Below are 19,686 nucleotides of genomic sequence, written 5' to 3'. Positions count from 1 at the left end.
GCACAGGTACAAATCCTCCAGCCCAGGAGGTACAGGAGCACAGGGTATAAAAGGAAGGATCATGGAACTCTGGAGTTACTTTCCGGTTGACCCAAAATCCAGGCTACAGCACCAAAAACTTTGTATGGCAAGTGACATCAGGACTGTCCACTAAAGAATTAACAGGAACACAGAGATTTATGCTCAATTGACTTGAAGCTGCTTTGCAGATAATGCTCATCATTACAGCCATCTTTTATTTACAGGGTGAAGAACCAGGGCAGAGAAAGGTGAAAAACACAAGCTTTTCTGAACAGAAAATTCACACTAGGTAAGATTTCAGTCTTCCAGACTGTCACTGTGCCAAAACAGTTGCAGATGTCGGAAAAGCTCTCGGGTTGATAAGCTCCAACCCCCCCACCCCCACAACCAGTGTTGTATTGCTCCCCTGAAAGCCTCAAGAGGTGACCAAGGTAACTGGCTGCTCTGTAGGCAATGAGTCCCAAAGGCAGATGCTACACAGTGTCCTATTTCTCCTCACCTCCACTTTATTCACATATAAATAAAGGGTTTGAGGGTTGAAGAGAATGATATATCACAGAAGGATCAGGGCTTGGAAAAAACAAGGAATGGGTAAAAAGGAGGAAAAGGGAAAGATGGGTGTAATGTCTAAGAGCCTTTGGCAGACAACAGAAGACAACAGGAGTATGGTTCTCCTCCAAAGCAGTACCAGAAGAATTGGACTTTCAGGTTCCCACTGAAACTTCTGGCCTATAACATCTCTTTTAGGGAATATGTTGATATTTGCTATGGAGTCATACACCAGAAGTTATAAACTGAAGTCCTTTGGGGACATGTCACTTATCTCTTGATTATCACTATATCAAGAAAGATTTTGCTTCCCCCAGCTGCAGAAATTATGGCAAACAACCCTTGAAAGGCAGCAGTGGAAGAGGACGGAGTTTATTCCTCACTTTATTGCAGGTGGTGTTCATGATATGATGTTGTCAGTGCTAGCAGCAAACCACATAGCTCAAGTCCTGATGTTAGTCCTCATCTTAACTGGTCTTGACTTGCTTTGCTTGCTATAGCAGCAAAGCAGTCAGGTGGCTAACCTCTAGCAGCAAAAGCAAATGGTCAGATCGTTATTCTTTTAACCACAGACCCTGCTAAGAGGCTTTAAGCCTTGGACTTGTTCATATTTAGTAAGGTTTAGTCATATCATAAAAGGCAAAAGTCCAATAACCACATGTGAGCAAAAATCATAGCATAGTGCAGGATCATAGATCACTGGAAAAGCAACTCGCTAACAGCAGTATAAAATATCCCCGAGCAAACCACAAAATTGAAGTGAAGAAACTATTGCCATCAACAGCAATTTGGGTAACTTGAGGCACTTGACGATCCTCAGCTGGTGACCACAGGAAGTCACAGGCAACCACAAGGGTGAGAAAGTAGCTTGGAGAAGAGGGAGAGCAATAAGACAATGTAGCCTGTATATTGCTGTTAATTGGTGATTTCACACCTTTAATTTTAATTAAATTATTTAGATTGTGGATGTATGGGTATCATTTTAATTGGGCCAGTAGAAGCTTTTGCCTTATTTTAATTGGACTAGTCATTAATTCTTATATGTGTATATGAGTTCCATAACAGTATTTTGAGTGTACCAGGATACGTTTAGGATGTGGTACCAATGCAAATGTTGTGAACTGACTGATGAACTACTTTAGCAGGACTTAGTGAAGGTGTAAGACTTACAGTTTCAAGCTGTGGGACAATTTTTTCCAGGAACCTTGGGGGAAAAAAAAAAAAAAAAAAAGACATAGCTGGAAGATAAGTAATCAGGTATGTTCTATTGGCTGGAGAGAACCAAGACGCTGCTGGTCTTCCTAAGCTTGGAAGAACCCAGTTAGCATATTACCTTTCATGTCAAGACTGTCATGAACAGAGAGACGAAAGTCAAAAAGTCAATAATGAGCACGCTTGTAATAACACAAGACTGAATAGTTGATTTAAAAAGGGAAGGGAAGGGAAGGGAAGGGAAGGGAAGGGAAGGGAAGGGAAGGGAAGGGAAGGGAAGGGAAGGGAAGGGAAGGGAAGGGAAGGGAAGGGAAGGGAAGGGAAGGGAAGGGAAGGGAAGGGAAGGGAAGGGAAGGGAAGGGAAGGGAAGGGAAGGGAAGGGAAGGGAAGGGAAGGGAAGGGAAGGGAAGGGAAGGGAAGGGAAGGGAAGGGAAGGGAAGGGAAGGGAAGGAAAACATCATTCAGCTTACCAGTACATAGAAATTTTCTATTTCTAGAGCAGCCTTTTAATGAATTAATAATTTAATACAAAACCCTCAAAAATATTATCAGAATAGAAGGACTTCAGTTACTGGTACACACCAGCACTGTAACGTACTTTTTCAACAAACAGCACGAAGCACAGTGCAGCCCCTGTGAACTGAATCATTTCCAGCACTGTGCAGTGTTCTTGGTGCAGCACATGGAACATCGGTTCAAAGTAACTGTGGCCATGTGCCAAATTCAGGTTGCCTTGCAAGCCTGTTCATTCACATGGTTGTAAAAAAAAAAAAAAAGCGTGCCTTGATGTTTAACATCACACTGATCAGCTGACATAAAACTTAAGTAACTCTGCTCTGCTTATGTAGTTTCAGCTTGGCTACACACAATGGCTTGAGAGAGGAGAATGTGAGTAAAAGAGCCTCATCCATCAGGATGTGTCCATCCTAATTACTCTTAGGGCACTCACACTCTCTCATTGAGAAGTAAATGCCAGGGCTCATTAAAGGGCAAGGCTGTGCGAACCTCCAAGTCATGCATCATGACATGTGACAGAATTAATTAATCCAATGCCAGTGCAGAGCTTAAGGCACAGAAGAGCTCAGTGGTGGTGGGTGCCATTCTCTCTTGGGGCCTCATCTTCTAGCTGCCAAAACACGTTAACTGAGTCATTGACTATGCTAAAGCTACTAGTACCACTCTGGGTGATATTTTAAATATTAATTCTTGGACGCAATTTGTCAAGTGGAGCAATTGTGCACATGTCCAACCCTTCCCTGTTGACGTGTCACTTGGATGAGCTCTAACGCTCCTGACATTGAGATCTTCCCCACAATGACCAACCCACTGAGACACCTTGCACTGCAAAGGATGGTGATGCAAGTGCATCAGTCAGTCTGCTGCTATCAAAATGAAAGCTCTTGAGAGGTTACAGATTTCTGGGAAGGAGCAGATACAGAGTTTTAAAACAATGCACAATAATTTTGCAGAAGGATTTGTATAGGTTGAGAAGACATGGCAAGCAACTCATGACTATATGCAGTGTCCAGTAACAAATTTAAGACACATCCAAAAATTCCTCATCTCCAGAGAGCAGAAAACTTCTGATCTCAAAACTACCCATGAAGTCCTCTCTTGGGAAAGGTGAAGTGTGGAAGACACTAGTCTAAATAAAGAATCATGAAATTAGAGAAAGAGAGAAGGGAGGTGACATTCCCTCCATTTAGAAATACTGTTGAGATTTTTTTTTTGATGAAGAGAAGATCTGAATGGCTAAGCAAACAGAGAAGTGGGAAAAGAGTATGTTTACATTAACAGTCCTAATCAGGAAAAGAATCCACACTCATAAGTAAAAAGGAACAGACTATGTGTATGATAGGAGTAGTGCATCCTTACTGCACCAAAACCCCACAGTTAATTTTCATCCACAGATTTCAGATTAGAACAGCAATATACCACCAAAATCCAATTCTTCATTCATTTGGGATACCCATCTTTCAAATTGTCCCTGTGTTGTGGTTTAACCCGGCTGGCAGCTAAACACCACACAGCCATTCACTCACCCTCCCCCCTCCCTCTCTGGGATGGGGAAGAGAAACGGGAAAGTGAAGCCTGTGAGTTGAGATAAAGACAGTTTATTAAGACAGGAAAATAATAATAACAATAATAATAATAATAGTACTAATAATAATAATGTGTAGGAAACAAGTGATGCACAATGCAATTGCTCACCACCCGCTGACCGATGCCCAGCCTATTCCCGAGCAGCCGGCCCCCCCACCCCAGCCAGCCACCCCTATATATTGTTTAGCATGACGTCAGATGGTATGGAATACCCCTTTGGCCAGTTTGGGTCAGCTGTCCTGGGTCTGTCCCCTCCCAGCTCCTGCTGCACCCCCAGCCTGCTCGCTGGCAGGACAGAGCGAGAAGCCGAAAAGTCCTTGGCCTGGTGTAAACACTGCTCTGCAACAATTAAAACATCAGCATGTTATCAGCGCTCTTCTCATACTAATCCAAAACATAGCACCCTACCAGCTACTAGGAGGAAAATTAACTCTGTCCTAACTGAAACCAGGACACCCTGTGCTGCGCAATTCTCAGCTGAGCATTCAAGTGAACGGTAGGGCTCAAGTCACAGTCCAAAGAAAGTAGACAAAAAAATCAGAATTTGTTCTTTTGGCCTCTAAGGCAAGTTCACACTTCTTTAACAGCCTGTCTTCACCTGCTCATTATATTTTAGCTGCAAGTTTCTTGGTGCAGAAGCTTTTCTTCAAGATTTGAAAATTTGTATCCAAACTACCACTATTATTTGTCAATACACAAACTAAACTCAGATTTCTCACTAATAAACAATCTGACCTTCAAGTTATGAATTGGTCACCTGTAAGTTCTTGAAAAGTTACAAGGGAACTGATAGCATGAAAACTTCAATAAGTTTTGTTCGTCAAAACTGAACTCTCTCCCTCTACTTGTAGGTAACTGCATGTAGTGCCAATTCTTCTGGACAAATAGCTTAAGTCAGATAGAAAGGGAAACTATGTTCTTATTCTTCCATCACCTCAAAAAAATAATATAATATATATATTATTCTTAATACATAATCCTCAAGTGAAGCAAAATATTTTCTATGTGAAAAGAAATTGTATGGATATGATATGGATATATGATTTTCTCCTAACTTGTGCACAGTAGCTATCTCCACTGCTCCACAATCAGCTGAGACTACAGGGGTGCATGTTCCACCACATCTAGCTATGGAGGATTCCTTAATTCCTTTCTTTCTTTCACCTAGAACAACTTTTCTCAGATGTCTTGTCCAAAAATCTCTCAGGCACCTTGCTATGCCTTGAGATGGAACCTACGTACAATGAGCTCATATCAATTACTGCAGATAAACAGATAGTTTAGGTCTCACTACTGCCAAAAGCCATTTCATCTCACTACAAAATCCATGCCTGTCAGGCAAACTGTTTTCTAAACTCTCCGTTTTCCTAGGAGTGGAGAACAAGGTGTAAAACTGGACCTAATTCAAACTTGTTCCATACACATCCCTGCAAAACAACTTGTAGCAACCTCTTCTGCAAATGTGAGCAATGTCTGCTTTAGCATGCCCATCGGAATATTTTTTTCAACTTACTGCATACAAAAATTATGTGATCAATCAAGCCATTAATTCTGTCCCCTGGGCCTGCAGAACTTACCGAAGGTAATGCTTTAAACTAGGCCACTTGCTGACAGTTCACTCTGACCATCTGGTATGTCTCACTTCAACAAAGCCTGTCTCAGCCAAGGACAGCACCTTGGGATCTTCTGATTTTGGCCTGTGGTCCCAAGTCTCCAAAGAAGAGGTACAAAGCAAATAACTAAATAAAAAAGTAACAGCACATCATGCACAGGCAAGCAGACTTCTGGAGTTAATTATATCATATGAAGATGTCATATATGAAGGCTAAGATTCATCTCACCTAGCACGAGTTCATGAAATATTAAATATCTGAATTTTGAACACCTATATGGTTTTTATATTTAAGCATGAGACAAATAAACAGAATATAGCACTTTCATCATGGAAGCATTCAAAAGAGGAAATAGGTTAAAAAAGAAAAATGGAAAAACAAAGTTTTCTCAACATTTTGAAAATAAAATTTCTGAAGTGAAAGGCCTCCTCAGTACTCATTTCTAATCTTTTTATCCCTGAGAATATACACTACTTCAGAAAATCTAATGAAAATTAGGCAGTTGAACTAGTTTCTTGGTCTCTTAAGGAAAAGACGACTACCAATTGCACTGCCCAAGTTTCCCCCAATAAATTTTGAACTTATTAATTCCCTTCAAAATATAAATTAGTAGAAATCTATGATATAAGTATATCCCTTTCAACATTTTGAAAAATGAGTAGGAACATTGATAAAAGACATGCAGAACCACAACTCCCAGGAAAGAAAGGAGGCAAAACCATCACTCGTGTCATTGATAGAGGCTAACGTGGTATCAGCTTTTGTTTAGTGTCCTCACTCTGAGACATTAAACATCTCAGGCAGTAGAAACTCCAATATTTCTGCATACAGGATCTCTCTTTCAACATCTGCTAAGGTTAAGAAGCATGGACAGAAGAAGCAAGATTTGTTTAGAAGGAAGACGTTATGGATAAACAATAATAAGAAATCAAGCTTCACCAATTCCCCTGCCCATGTTAAAAATGGTCAAAAGAAAACATACCGAATGACAAACTGTACTTATCACCTATTTGGGTTGTTTGGCTGGTAGACCCTATTTGTGTTGGTAGGGTTGTAAATGTGGGCAGACCCCCACATATAAAATGAGAGAATAATTCACTGAAGAGTCTAGGAAAAAAAAAAAATAAAAAAAAAATAAAAAGCAACAAGACGAGCAGAGTTGCAGAAAAATACAAGACAGTAAAATAAGAAAAAAAAAGAAGTTGTTAAATCTGAAATGGAAACTATACAAGACAGACCACTGACCAGTGCCAAAATGCATTGAAAAGTGAATAATATTGCTCCCTGCCTGTGCTAGAGAGGACAAGAAGGCAATGAGGATAACATTGCCACAAAAGAGGTTCATACTAGACATCTAAAAACATCTAGTAAACATCTAGTAGAAATAGTTTCAGAAGAGTTAGGGCCAGAGATGGACTCTATGATTTCTCAGATTCCCTACTCTTGTTTTTTTGTGTGTGTTTTTGTTTGTTTGTTTTAATAACACAACATAACTATAACCATTTATGAAAAAAAAAAGAAAAAAAAAAAAAGAAAACAGGGCATATGAAATATTGATGTGACCACCACAGAGAAAGGGGTTGCCTGTCTAAACAAGGAGAGCAAAATTCTGAAATGGATTTTGAAATGTTTTAAATAGCGGAATAGAAAGAACAGGGAACAGTATTTGATTGATCTGTGTCTACTTGCATTTCTCTACTACGTACCATCAGTTTAAGAACGCTTTCAAACACGTGTTGGCAGAGATTAGCCTCACGCGGGCTGTATGTTAGTGAACTAAATGCAGTTCTGGATGGATTTGAAACAAGAAACTTCCTGTTCGAATCTTGACTGCTCAGACTTGGTTTGGACTCCCTCCTCTGCAAATAAATAAAATGTTCCCTTTAAATGTTTCCTTTAATAGAAGGATTTGATCTGAATTTGAAAGCAGACACCCTCCAGCAATTTCAGCAATGATTTTATCTTTTAATTGCTAGAAAGTGTAGCATCTTCGTACTATATTTAGTTTCCCTAGATACAAAAGTGGATTCCAAACACTTAATTCTGCCTACATGGAATTATTAAAGACACTGGTGATAGTCTGATGAGGTGGAAAATCACAACACACCTCAGTTCATAACTGTCCCACATAGACTCTCACCTTCTTCATTGCAAATAAAAATAAAATAAAATAAATCATAGAATCATAACATATCCTGAGTTGGAAGGGACCCACAAAGATCAAGGAGTCCAACTCCTGGCTCCGCACAGCACCACCCAAAACCAGACCCTATGTCTGAGAACGTTTTGCTACCATCTTCCTGAAGATACATCATCTCAGTAAGCTTCTTTGATCTGTTTTCAAATAACTCTGCTGGTCCAGCCTCAATCATATTAAACACAATAGGATTATTCCACTGGTCTTGTTTGCTCATGCGAGTGCACACACACACACACACACACACTTCTCTGCTCTGAGGTTCTCCATGAGTGCATGATTTCGCATCACTCATAACAGGGCACAGAGCTGCTAATTACTGTGCTGTAAAGGTTACACAGCACAGTTAATCCACTGCAAAGTGATCAACAGCAACTATTTGACCTCCTTTCCCATAAGCACAGACAAGCTGGTAGTCAAGTATGTCTTGAACAAAGTTCTGAACTTAAAGGAATATAAACTGTACTTATTACATGAACAACAACAACAAAAAAGAACAAAACCAAAAACAAACAAATGAAAACAAAACAAAATAAAACAAACAAACAAAAAAAAGAATCAAACAAAAGCTCCTTATTCTCAGTTCCCAGGCTCTTTACCAAGTTGCATCACAAAAATCCTCTCCGTGTCTTTTCTCCAAAATACTCACTGTTTCCTCATCACAGAGAACCTCCAAATTTCCAGTCTAAAATGGCTCCAGTCTGTGACAGCAAACCTATGCATCTTTCACTGGAGATAATGTACTTGGGTTTGTACCTGCCATTATTTCAGCTACAAACTTCCCTGTTATTCCTGTATGTTTTTGTTTGTTTGGTTAAGCTAATCTAACTTACACCATGATTTTAGTGAGTAGTTTTGGTAAGATTTCACCCAACATATCACAGTAGGTGTAATTAGGAGAAATAAGTCTCTGCTTGTGCATTGACCACCTCTCCAACACTATCCTTTAGATATAATAAGACTTCAAATTTGTGGTTCTCAGTTTTGCTCCCGCTTGCTTAGTTTTTGAACACATTGGTAACCTGTTGGTATTTGTGTGCCCACACATACAGCTGCATCCTTTTGAGTTGGTAGAGAGGGATTGACAAAAACTTGATGTTACTGATGGAGCCCGATATCACACTGTGTTGTGTCTTCACACATGGGTCCCTGTTTTCCTCAAGTCCACAATACCAGGACTTATCCCCCATCATACAGCATTATAACCAGTTGTACGACACATGTAGAGAACGCAACAATAAGTATACCTCAAAGTTAGCCTTGCTGACAGAAAAAAAAAAAAAAAAAGGAAAAAGTTATCTGGAGCTGTAGCCTAACATACAGAAACCTGTGCAAAAGCAAAGATTTCTCTTGCAACCACAGAGAAAGGGGACAGTCTATTATGCACCTCATTACCAGGTCATTCATACTGTGTGGATGGATTCGTACTGTGTGGATGGATTATTAAAGCTGTTATAACAACTGCTATTGGCTAAACTATAATCACTACTAAAACACTCTGTGATAAACTCTTGATGATTTAAATTTCTTGATGGTAGAAAGCTGGGGAAAAGGAGGAAGGACCTGTCTGTGGAAGAGTTTGTCTGACCTGCACCAATTCACCTAGAATTAAAGGGTCTGGTCACTGGCACTTCCCAGAAGGATTTTGCCCCATTGTGTGCTTCCCTGTCACAGATGAAAGAGTGCATCTTCTTTATATATATACTATATACATTCAAACATTTATATAAGATGTATATATTGAGATCATGTACAGATATTAATATTAATGTATTTAATATGTGATTTATAGAGCTATATAAATATCCAGATGAAGAGGGAACACAGCATTAGAGAGAAAGTTTGGAGCTAGATGATCTCAGCACCCAGCACTTCAGGCAACTAGTATGCAAACTGATGGCAGTCCTTTTTCTGTTGTACAGCTTAGATATTTGTTCCTTTTGCTTTTTCCATGGGCTTTTTCCTGATTCTTACTCAGTGATGAATAGAAATCCTTCTCTAATAACCAATCTGAGTATATACCTGTTTGTTATTACGCTCAATCTGTCCTGTAGATCAGATAACTCTTTCCCCATTCCAGCATTTATTTCCCCAGTGTATTACAGGATCTGATACCATTTCAGCCTTTCTTTTTGCCTTCCAAATAAATGAAGTACCTTCTCTTTCTTTTTGAAGAAAGTCACAGTTCATCACTCTCAGGATCAGCTTTAGTTTATCCATCTTCATTTGGTGTGAGACACTACATCCGAGATGAGTTGCTACATATATCACGTACCTGGGGGATTCATGTTCCCTGTGATTTTTGAAAGACTTCTCTGGCACAATTTAGGAGCACATTCAGCTTTTTGACAGCAGTGGAATGAGGGTCTATATCCAGCTTGTAATGGGTCAGTCCTTCATTCAAGATAAGCTGGGCTTAAACAACGTAATAGCAGTTCCTTGGTGTTATTTCCTAAGGGCATACCTTGCACTTCATACTTATCTACCTCCACCCTCTCCCATCTTTTCAGACTTCATGGTGACTGTTTCCATCAGCCACATTCCTACTAGGAAATTCTTCACCTAAACTTAAGCTGACTGCGTGGACCCCAGAACATTTTCAACCAAGGCAAACTAGAACCCCACCAACAATTTCCAACCATTGTCCAGAAACCATTCCCGGAAAGTACTTTGGATGTGGCCATGCTGTTCTGGAGACCAGATGATCCTCATAGCACCCATGTACTGGATGACATCTGGACCTACAAGCTATCTGCGATCCTGCAGATTTTCCTAGTACCGATGCACTCAACTTGTGATGTTTCAACATCTTTCAGGTGAAGCGCTATCACTGAGAATAGATACAGCCCTGGCTTATTGCTGGTGGCTTAAATCAGATGAAAGCAATATATTTGTCTTTGGACTATGGCCAATTTTTGTCTCTGTAACAATCAGGTATGGACATGAAGAACTATGACAGTCTGTCAGTCCTGAGATAATATTGACAACTAATTTTTAATTTCCCTGTCAATGTGTTTTATGAGAAATGGCTTATGTTAGATGACTGAATACAAATTATTGCAGCATGGCACTGAGGTTGCCCAGAGAAGCTGTGGATGTCCCCTCCCTGGAAGGGGCTGGATGGGGCTTTGGGCAACCTGGTCTGGTGGGAGATGTCCCTGTCCATGGCAGGGGCCTTGGAATTGGTTGATTTTAAGGTCCTTTCCAACCCAAACCTCTCTATTAATCTAGGAAATACACCCACAATAGACCGTATTTAATAAAAGACATAGACCAAAGAAGAGAACCGAGTGACTGCAACACATATAGAAACATACATACACACATAACCAGAAATCATGCCCAAAGAACAGACCCAATGTTCTTTTTTTTTTTTTCCTAAGCCTTTCTTTTATGAGGTTCCAACTGCAGTATAAGTTATACTACCAGAGGGATGTTGAAAACTTCTGTGCAAATAGGAGGGCCCTCTCCACTCAGTGGATTAATTTTACAGTCTTCACACTGTGGTAGCCTAATGTCCCACATCACAACTGAGTAGAGCTTCAGCAAAAACGTGTAACCTGAAGTGTTATCCTCCAAAAATATTTTCTTCCTAAAGGAATAAAAGATTTGGAAACACGCACACCCATGATGTTTTATAAACCTTCATCTTAACAATTCCCAGTATTCAGAAGAGGTCTGTTTATGTATTTGAAATCCCTTGCTGTTCACAATCTCTCTCTCTAAATGGTGATGCATTCATGTTATGATCTCTACTGGGGTATGGGCAGCTCCCAGACAGAGGGCTGGACCTTATAACGCAAAGAAAAACTCAAAATAAAATCTATCCAAGAAGCAGAAAATGATTTAACAGATAGATAAACTCTTCTTAATTGCAAATGCACCATTTTAAGATAGCATCCTCTGGAAGGCACAGAAGGAAAAATGAAAATTAGTGGAAGTTTATCTGGAGCTTTCCCAACTTTGAGAACAAATCCCTTAAGGCTAACATCTTCATACTGAAGCAAAGAGAGTAGGGAAAGACTCAGGTGTTTCATGGCAGGGAATAAGATGCTAACCAGCCATTGCTGAACTTGTTTAGATTATTTCAAGGTCATGAACATAAATGATATATACACTGCATATCTGCACACATGTATGCTGGTAGGAGCTGATGTGATCCGTATTTCCAAAGTCACTGCGCTCTTCTCTAGGAAAAAGTGTTTTGCCATTAAAGTTTGGAGTGAAAAAGGAAAGAAAACATGAGCAAATTCCCTCTCTTATATCAAACCCAGTAAAAACTTGGAATGAATATCAAACTGATCAGAATGGCATGTTGGAATTTCTCTTAGAAACAAAAAAGTTTTCTAATTCTACCAAGCAATATATTTTTTTTCCCCTTTAATGTTCTTAGCAAAAGTGAAGTATACAGACAGAATCATAAAACTACTGGAAAGAGACAAAGCCATGCTTGAATCAAGCATTCAGGAGATATTTTCCTCCACTCCTAAGAAGTGAACCTGAAGAATGTGAACTCAACTTAGTGGTTCAGAGCTGAGACGAGAAGCAATGCCACCAAGGAGAAAACTGAGAAGTGTCCAAATGCCCCACAAAATGCAATAGCAAGACCATGTGTTCATCCTATATTGCCTCAAGGGAGGGAAAATATGCTCAATTGCCCTTCGAGAGAGGCAGGCTCCTCCATATCTTGAATTCAGTAGCATCACTAATGCCTTCCAGCTGCTGAGAATCTTGAGAAAAGTTTGTAGTAGATTTCTGAATACATGCACGTGCATGAAAACACAGAAACCACAACGCAGACTTAGAGCAATATCACACAGAACATGGACAGTATATGTGATTCATTATCAAGGTAATACTAACAAGACAAGAATATTTAGCTGCTCTATTTTGGAAAATGATTGAAATGTCCATTACATTATGAAATACATTGCAATTTTCTATGCACAGCCCTTTTGTCCTCAGCTTGAGCTGGCAGCTTGGGGACAAACAACAAAATTTCCCTGGGGGCTGTGGTGCCCAAATTGGAGTAAAAGCAATCGAACACAATTCATGGGGAGGCACCACTACCACCCCTGCCTCTGTGTGCTAGCATGTGCCACAGTATACAAAAACACATGAAGGGTAAGGAAGTGGACCAACTTCCCTCAAACTTAGTGCTCCAGAAGTTAGGCATCCCGTCCAAGATAGTGCATAATCTCCATAGATAAGGCTGACACAAAGGTACCTCCAGACTGAGGTTTAATACCAACTCAATAGGGAACTACACCAAGATATCCAAAGAGAGAGAGATTTTCCCAAGATTACAGTTCATAAATAAGGTACCATGACACAGGGGGCTCTTGGATGAGCTTGTAAGGAATGCAAACCATTTAAAATATGGAAATATTTTGCTTGTCGTGCAAATGCAATTCCTGCCTCACAAACTCATTAGCTAGGAGGTAGGAATTCATGCAACAATAATTACGTACAGGTACTTCACTGACCTTTTCTTAAATGTGCTTTGATGTGCTTTCTTAATTGTGATTTAATTAAAGACTCACAGACGTTGAAGAAAAATGTTATCTTCTTATAGCCCAAATTAATTTTGAAATTATTTAAGTAATAATTTACTATACTCAAGATAACATCCATTTAATTACAGGCTGCCTGCTTCCCATTTCAATCTCCTCGAGTTTTTTGGAGCCCTGAAATACAGATGAAATATTTCTACATTTCCAAGTCATTGTAGAGAATACTACAGAAGGTGGTATTTGTCTACACTCTTGTGATTGCACTTGGGTTTTCATGATTTTGCTAAACATAATTAAGGTTTGTTTAATTAACAATTTGCCAGCAAAATTAGTGCATGCCAAATTTATGCTAAAGTTCAAGATGATCAGTACATATGGATGATTTTTTGGAGAAAAGTTCACAGTCAGAAATGTTGCCTCGAGAATGTTAATTTAATCAAGTCACACTGACATTTTCCCCTAAAGAGAAATCAGATAATAATAGGAAAAGTCACATCACCTCATATTTCAAAAGAAAACAAATAAAACCCTTCTAATAAAACACTTCTAATACTTTTTAATATAAAAGACTTGGCTGCGCAATACCACCAACATAAAATGTTTAGATGATGCAGCCATTTTACACAACTGTAAAAGTGAAATCATGCATTAACTTGCTAAGACAAAAAGATGTTTCGATTATTCTCTCTGAAGAATTTCTTTAAACATTTTTCCTTAATATGCGATGACATCCTACACCACAACGGACACCCCAATGAAAAAGGATTTCATAAAATCCCAAATAGCACAGAAAACCTAGGGGAAAAAAAATAAGATGGGTGATTATCAGAGAGTATATTTATTCCCAGAAGCAAATCACCAAAATCATGTCTTGATGTAGAAAGAGAGGAGAATGTGACAAGTCTGGAGAGGAGGAACACTAAGGATTAATTAGGAAACATGCAAATTTGTTCAGCTTAGACATACTTTGACTAATGCCTTCATTCAGATACAAAATTTTATGTGGGAAGGGTCTGGAACTAATATAGCTGTCTAGGAAAAAAATGGAACAAAAGAGGAACAGCTGATCAACTGGCTCTCTAAACATCTGTTCTCTGTCCGTAACAGAGAACAAAAGTGGAGGTGACTTTTTTTTTTCCACAAAAGATTGTTTCCATGAAACTGAGCAGGGTCTCAATTTTATCCAGTCAACCTTTTTGTTCTGTCGGATTTTAAAATTTTAATTGTCAATGAACATATAGAAAGAAGACTCATTGGTCTGGTGTTGGACGACATCCACACCAAAAATGAATGAATCCGTATGTGCCAACAGTGTACCTTCTTGTGCAAATGACCCAGGGCTTTCTTCCACTTCCCTCTCCCTGTCTATCATGCAGCGCACTCTGTGGTATCATCAGAGGTACACAGTGAGTATGAACGCCCATGGGAACAAACCGCAGCTACAGCCTGGAGCAAGACCAGGCTCGTTCCGGCAGTAGGACAAGACAGACATGCATTTTTTTTTCTAGGGCAACTGCATTTGGCTTGTATACTGCTGCACAATCACTCATACAGCTGAGGAAGGGAAAGAAGAGCCCTTGACAAAAGAGAGGAAAGCACTCAGCTGCAAATTTCTTCATTTCCTCCAAATTTCCCCATGGGAAAAGGTGATAGCCTTTATGAGAGAGTCCCAGGGAAGAGGATGGCGAGATGCAGAGTGGAGACCAAGTGATTTTTTTTTTTCTTGAGCTGGATGTGGCTTGGGTTTTCGTCTTGCAACCCCTGCTCTAAACAGTTCGGTCAATATTTACATAAATATGTAAACAAAAAGCCAATTTCAGGCATCAGAATTTTGTGGAAGTTGCCAGTAAAACACATCTAAATTTACACAATATACATTTCATACCAACAGTATCAAAATGCTGTATATGAAATTAAAAGTGATCGCCTGTACTTTTGGATAAGTTTGTTGTTTGTTTTTTGTTTTTTTGTTTTTTTGTTTTTTTAATAAATTAATTGGAAGTTATGCTGAAGGGGTGACTATTAAAGACTTTGCAGTGATGAAAATCCTGACATCTTGGTTGAGGATTTGTTCAATAAAGAGGACAAGTTTGGGGAGGGAAGCAGCGTTATCCCTTCAAATATGTATTTTTGTAGCTTGGAAAAAGTACCTTTTGGATTTCCTCGATGCAGACGATAACTGAGGTGGGGGAGCTGCTTTGCAGGAGGGAGATCTCAGAGTTTGCACTACGCATTCCCCATGGGTCTGTGCTAACACTGATGAAAAAAAGGGGAAAATCTATGACATTAAGATGACAGATTCCATTATATTTGCACCTTCAGTGGCTGTCTGGTCAGGAAAAAGAAAGTGTGAATGTGCTGAGCAAGATGACTTTGACTTTTAAAAATTGCTTTTATCAAGGTCATGCAAGCAGCCCAAACTTTTAATTACCACGGGGAAGGTTTCCATGCCTGTAGCTCAACACTGGTTTTACCTGGGAACGACACCAGAGCGTTAGCGAGGTGCTCTCAACGTGATGGAGAGACAGGCTGGCCATTTCCAGAGGTGCTCAGCTCACAACCCAGCTGGGAAATCGTAGAATCAGAGAACGGTTTGGTCAGAAGGGACCTTAAAGCCCATCCAGTTCCAACCCCCTGCCATAGCCAGGGACACCTTCCACCAGACCAGGTTGCTCAAAGCCCCATCCAACCTGGCCTTGGGCACTTCCAGTGTTTTTTATCAACATGATTTTTTGTAAGGAAAATGCTTTAGGTATTTGTTTTCTGTATTGTTTCAATATTTTCACCCTTCCACTTGGTTTCCATTTTAAAAATCCTTCAGTCAACCTTTGGGAACAAATTTTTGTCTTCATCTCGGCCTCTCTGAGAAGATACTGTCTGTTACTCTGATGACAAAAAATTAGAACACGGTAATTCATTTGCACATCTCCTCATCTTTCTCTCACATGAATGCAGGAAGCAAATAGCCTCATTAGTCTGCAGCCCCAGACATGCGTGCTTTAACAGATATCACAAATTTGCCACTGGCCACATATCGGTGAATTTTAATCCTACCAGAGATATTTCACTTCATTGGGTTGGTTGTTTATTTTTAATAGCTCTGTATACCTAGCGCCCTATAAAGCTGTTAAACAGTAGAACTTATTCTATGCACAGCCTCTATTGATATTGCATGGACAGATTTACCCTTTTTTTCCACATATAAAGGTTATATAATGTATTTTGATACATGCACATACATATACTGTTCCTTAAGTCTGGTGATAAAGCCAATGACATACCTTTCATCCATAAATCAATCTAACACTTCCTATCGTTAGAGCATCTTTGTAAAAAAAAAAATAAAGTTAACACATTGGGAAATGTGTTATTTGAGAAAATAAAATCATATGCTGTATCTGAAAGATGCTGCAAAGGTATGCAGCCAGGGACAGCATATTCAAGGTTACTCTTTGGGTGGGAAAAACCTAAACCAGTACTCAGTGAGTATTTCTGAGTGCCTAATCAAATAGCCCTACAACATTGGCTCAGAAGCGAATGTCAATGTGCAGTCAGAACAACTCTGCCCAGGATACTTTGTGGGCCAAAACTTCCTCAAAACTAGCTAAATTGATGACTCTCAATTATCTTTCAATGGCAAAGCAACAGCACAGGAAAAAGGCTAAATCATTACATGGACATCAACTCTGCAAGAAAGGCTCTAGGTTCACTGGGTAGCCCAGGAAAAGACTACAAAACAAGTTGAAATCCAGAAGGAACTTGCCTCAAATATTATTTTCCAAATCAATAATTTGTTACACTGAAATTGTCTTTGTTTTTAACTTACACAGAAACTGGGTCGAACACACACCAAGACAACCTCGATAATAAAAGCAAGATGACTAAGTTTCAGACTTCAGCAGGGCAAAGAAAATATTCTACAAGTGCCCAAGTTTTTCCTTCAAATTTAGAGTTTTTATTTACTTATTAATATGATTGCAACTGTGTACAAATAAAAGAACTGAAGAAAGCCTGTTACTATTTTTTTCTATTTTTGATGTTTACTTGGTTAATATTCATTGCACCAATAAAATAACCTTGTTTTAAAAAATGGAAACAAGTACCACTGAACCCACTTTGTCCGACATTTGTAGACACACTGATGAAAATGAACTTCTTTTCTAGATGTTCACCCAAACATACCTCTCAGCAGTGCTACTTTTAGAAAGTCTTAGCAGTTCAGCCTTCTGGAGTCAGATCTCCAGACAATAATTTAAGAAAAAAAAAAAAAAAAGACTTGCAGATACTAACTATATTTCAAATGTCTCCCTTTATGGTTCTCTACTGCTGTTAACATTTCTATTAGATTGTTGTTTTTTTTCTAAATACATAAGAATTTTGGTGAATAGAAAATCTTGGAAAATCATTTCTGCTGTGAAATATGTTAAGGATGTTGATTTACAATGTATCTTCTTTCTAATGATGACAGGAATTTATTTTGGAAATCATGGGTTTACCCCTAAGAATTATCCAATAACTCATTTCATACTATCTGCTTTTATTTACGTTGTCATAAGATCTGTATCAGACCACATGACTTGTTTTAATACACTGGAAACAATGATTTAGTTACACCAAATCTTATTGAGTTAACCTGAATTCAAGCCCAGATTTCACCAGTTGAAAATAACACAATTTTAACAAAGTTTCTTTCATAAAAATGCATGACTTCAGAGGCAATAAATTGCCCTTTTCCCCTTGCATCAGCAAAATTAACACCTTCCTAAGAGTTAAGAATTTTGGTAAATGATTGTTAATTACCTGATTTCCTGCAGTGAGAGATGACTTCCTTATGGTACTAAACCGCATCACTTCTACTTAGAACTGCACAAGGCAAAGACTTTTTATTAGCAGGTACATATCTGCAAATATGTTTGTCTTACCTGTCACCAACATATTTCAGAGTGTAATTTCATAAACACATGCATAACAAAATATTCAAGAGGAAGCCTTCAGTGTCACTGGCACTACTGTTATTCTGTTATTCACCTATTTTCTGGCATCTTGCAGGATCTTGAGCCATAGTCCAGGACTCCAGCATGCCGAGCTATGTGCAGTAATAGCATGAAAGAAAAACGAATAGCTCATATTCTCAATATTCAAATTTGGTATTTAGGTCAGGGTTGTGTTGCACTGTTTCACCAAGGGAGAATTTAATCAAGGTCAGAAAAATATTGTTCCCAGCGTTGAGACTTTCAGGAAAGAAAAGGCAAGGTTAGGTATGGCATGCCTCAAGTAATCATCCACATCAGTGATTGGACCGACCAACTTTTATGAAAATCAAGTTATCACCAACTTTCACTAATGTAAAATATAAATAGCATGTGTGGATTTTATTTTCAACAGAAGAAAAACAAAATCAATCATATGTAAATGCCTCTAAAAAATATGTAGGTAGATACACACTTGAAAGCATCAATGTCTTGCTACAAAAACAATTAGATTAATTAAAACATTAAGAGTCTGAATGGAGTTAGTATGAGCGGTGGATTGTCCCAGCCCTGGTTGCATGGAGCCTGATGTGGCATTTTCACAATCAGTAAAATGTTTTGTCTTCTTTCCGAAACACTGCCTCCTGACCAGGTGGATACACAGCGTGACAGGACTTGCAGACCAGCATTGGACCTTCCCCATAGCAGTCTGTGGTTGTTGTTGTTTTATCTGCAATATTTTTAGAAAAGGAGGATTCAGGCTTATGTCCCACTCACTTCTTGGGGTGGCCCAAGAGAATTTACACATTGGGAGAAATTAGGACTGACTGACAGCAGTTCAGGTAACCTACGGGGAGAGCTGACTACTCCATCATTGGATCAATTACATTTGGGGCATATTTCAGCTGAAAGTCATGCTGATTGTACTTACAAAACTTTCCTGTATATTTTTCACCTCCCTACGAACTAGTCATAGAAGAGCTGGAAGGAACAACAGTGCTTCTCACACAACACATCTCCTTTCTCCCCTCTGGCTCAATTTCCATTTCCATTTCCATAAAGCACATTATTTTTAAGAATCTTGTGGTAGCTCACGTGATCAGGAACACATGCCAGCTATTTATTCAGCTTTGTAATTTATATATCCAGGCCTGCGTCCAGCAAGAAGGGCAACTAACATTCCTTTAGATGGAAGCGATCATGCATGCATCAGGCGCATCCTATCTTGCATATGCAAATGACACTTAATTGCAAAAATGCCCTCAAGGAAATAAATTCCATAATTCCTTGCAAACCCTCAGTGGTAAAGTGTCCTACAAACAGACTGCCTTCTGCTGCTGATAAACCGCAGAGCTCCAGATAACTGGGAGAGCAGCCTTTGGACATCTCATCAACTTCTGCTCCGAGTTTTTGGCAGCTGTTATCTCCCATTGCCACATACTAAACCCTAGATGTCGCAAATGCCTTGGGACAAAGACCATGTGAAGATCTCCATGGCAGTACTTGCT

The 19,686-nt window shown here is 39.2% G+C and overlaps 1 protein-coding gene across 4 annotated transcripts in view; it reads right to left on the bottom strand.

The window, feature by feature from the left end:
• The window catches only part of OPN5 (opsin 5), a 36,895-nt gene extending 32,869 nt beyond the window's left edge, over window positions 1-4,026 (bottom strand). For 2 of the 4 annotated variants that reach the window (XM_083830406.1, XM_083830407.1), the window contains exons 1-2: window positions 3,994-4,026; window positions 1-150 (exon numbers count right to left, since the gene is read on the bottom strand). The exon at window positions 1-150 is cut by the window's left edge and continues 31 nt beyond it. The gene's annotated coding sequence lies outside the window, so the exon portion shown is untranslated. The remainder of the gene's footprint in view (window positions 151-3,993) is intronic. The other 2 variants (XM_083830408.1, XM_083830409.1) reach the window with 2 other exon arrangements.
• Window positions 4,027-19,686: the final 15,660 nt, after the last annotated feature.

Source organism: Anser anser, assembly GCF_964211835.1.
Source record: "Anser anser genome assembly, chromosome: 3".
Taxonomy (NCBI): Eukaryota; Metazoa; Chordata; class Aves; order Anseriformes; family Anatidae; genus Anser; species Anser anser.
Note: the sequence above shows the minus strand (reverse complement) of the source record. Positions and strands in the feature narration are given on the sequence as shown.